Raw genomic sequence first — 2609 nt, 5'->3', positions numbered from 1 at the left:
GCCCCTGCAGAGCCCGACTCCTAGCTAAAACCCCCTTGTAAGTAAGTTAATCTTACCTTATTTTAATATAGCTTATATTTAAAATTAGTATTGTTATTATGAACTTATAATAAATATTTGAGCTATTATTATAACTTATATAAGTGTCGTTATAATATATTTTTTTTTAACTACTCGCGGTACGGGGAATCTGGTTTAAAGGGCCGCATAGGGTTGTTGGATTTCAGAAGTGCTATATGCCAAAATGGTCCTGCCCTCCGGTGTTTTATGTCTGGCCCCTGTCTGTACATAGTGGTTGGAAAATATTGTTTAACGCTTATATAATAATAATAATAATACTAAGACTAATAGTTGGTCACGGTAAATATTAGACTAAAATTTAGCGATAATAATGCTAGGTTTCGTCGAAGGAAAATAGAATCGTTAGAAGCAAGCGCTGCCCGATTTTGGAATCATCACCTTAACAAGTGAGTGCATAGTTACTTTCAACTTACACATAGATATGAAGTATTTTATATAAATTACGTGCTATGTGTGCATATTATGTGAATACTTGCTATCTATGCTAGATGAACGTTGTTATACATGTTTTCAATGATTTAAACTGTATATGTATTTTATATCTACAAAATGTTGGGGTAAAACATGGGTAGATGCAATAGGTGATGTGTGATAAAATGATGAGAGGCCTCGATGTTGATGTTGTTGATTCTGTCATCTAGCGGAGTATGGATGACGACCACGGACTCTTCTAGACAGTCCAGTGGAACACTAGCAGGCTCGCAACTTGTAGGTGTTTGTGAACGATATGTTCACCGGTGTACTCCATCCCCCACATGGTTGCCTTTAGGACATTTATTGCTGAGGAATCCCCTTAGCAGTAGTGTCCGTCCCGATGATGATCCTTAGGCTAGGTCCCTTATGATAGGTGTTTAGGGACGTAAAGTGAGGATAACGGGAACGGGTAATCGGGTTATTGTTGATCGATGAAATTAATAAACTTATTTATTGTGGGTTGAAAACCCTATGTGCTCACCAGGCTCCCAAGCCTGACCCACTCAGTTTTATGTATTACAGGTAGTGGCGCATGAGCATAGGTGTGATGTTTTGGACGAGGGATTACGGATATAGGCCTGTAGATATGAAATAATGTAGTAAGGCTTATATTGTACTGTTTATGCTTTTGATCTGTACGAACATGACATCCCGAGTCTTTTAATGAAATACATTTCTATGGAAATGCTTTTGATAAATCTTTATCATATTTTTGTTTTGGGACAAATTCCGCAACACTTTCATTTAAAATGTAACTCTGATTTTTAAACAAAGCATAAACAAACCGGTCTTTTCTGACCGTGATTTTGGGGATGTCACATATGAACTCACCAACCTTTGTGTTGACACTTTTCAAACTACTTGTATTCTCAGGAATTCAGTGAAAACAGGAAATCAACCACGTTTTGAGGATGGGACGATAAATCGTCAAACAATTCATTTTGTATCATAATGTAATTGATTTGAATCATGTAAACATATACTTTGGTGTAACATTTTCAATTATATTTATGATGGTTGTATTTACTTTGAGCACTATTATACTCGTTGTTGTGATACTCTACATGAAGTCCTCCACCCCCGGGCGTTTCCGCCATCCTTGGTTTGGGGGTGTGACAAATAGTGTTTCATTACTTGATAAATTCAATGATTTTATCGAAATGGGGCAAGCAATGGGATTCCCAGTGAAGGGGTGTGAAACATATTTACATGATTTTCTTATCCTAATGGCAGGAGAGGAAATGGTTAGATGAATTTTGTCTCGCTTAATGTGCAAGGGTCTCGGTACCCAAGAGGAAAAAACTTGGGTTCGAAATTTATGTTTTAAAATTGTGTTAATTTTCTTTCCTTGCAAGAGACAAAATTAGGTGTTATTGATGTTGAAAGATCCCAAGAATACGGTCCAAAATTTTCGTTTTGATTAATTATAAAAACCATAAATACCATTTGTCATTTCACCAAAAACATAAGTAATATATCTCAAATCATCAGAATAAAATACTGTATCAAAATCATGTGCCAAATATCAGAGTCTAAACATCCCAGGCTAAAAGTTGTGGTTTGTGTCATGCAGTCATCCTGAGCTCTTCCCCTTGCTAGTGGAAGTACCTAAAACCAAAACTGAAAACTATAAGCACGAAAGTTAGTGAGTCACCCCAAACTACCACATACCATATCCATAATCACATAACCACATACATTGGGCCTAGCCCGCTATGTCGGGCCCCGCCCGACATCGGACGAATCCGGCATCAGGCCCCACTTGGAATCAGGCCCCGCCTGGCATCGAGCCTCGCCCGGTATACATATCTGTTTCTACCAGGCCCCGCCTGTCTCTGGGCCTCGCCCGCTATAGACATACAAACATATAATCATAAAATTAAGTTGTTAGTTTGTTAATGAATAATAATGAGTAATGACATGTGATTGTGAAACGGGTTTAATCAATTGTGAATTGACCAATATGGATGGGAATTCTTCACATGCTTCTATGAATCCGCTCACCACCACCACTCCTCCTATTAATACGAGATTGGATGCCAATACAACTAGTA

General features: G+C 37.9%; 1 long non-coding RNA gene across 1 annotated transcript; it reads left to right on the top strand.

Annotated features, from left to right (window-relative positions):
- Positions 1–517: 517 nt before the first annotated feature.
- Positions 518–1590, top strand: LOC145068926 (uncharacterized). Its single transcript, XR_013689176.1, has 2 exons — positions 518–1154; positions 1429–1590. It is a non-coding gene; the product is annotated as an uncharacterized LOC145068926 (long non-coding RNA).
- The last annotated feature ends 1019 nt before the right edge of the window (positions 1591–2609 follow it).

Source organism: Lactuca serriola, chromosome 1, assembly GCF_051521515.1.
Source record: "Lactuca serriola cultivar US96UC23 chromosome 1, Lser_US96UC23_V15, whole genome shotgun sequence".
Classification (NCBI taxonomy): domain Eukaryota; kingdom Viridiplantae; phylum Streptophyta; class Magnoliopsida; order Asterales; family Asteraceae; genus Lactuca; species Lactuca serriola.
The sequence above is the reverse complement of the archived record's forward strand: the minus strand, read 5'-3'. Positions and strand labels throughout refer to the sequence as shown.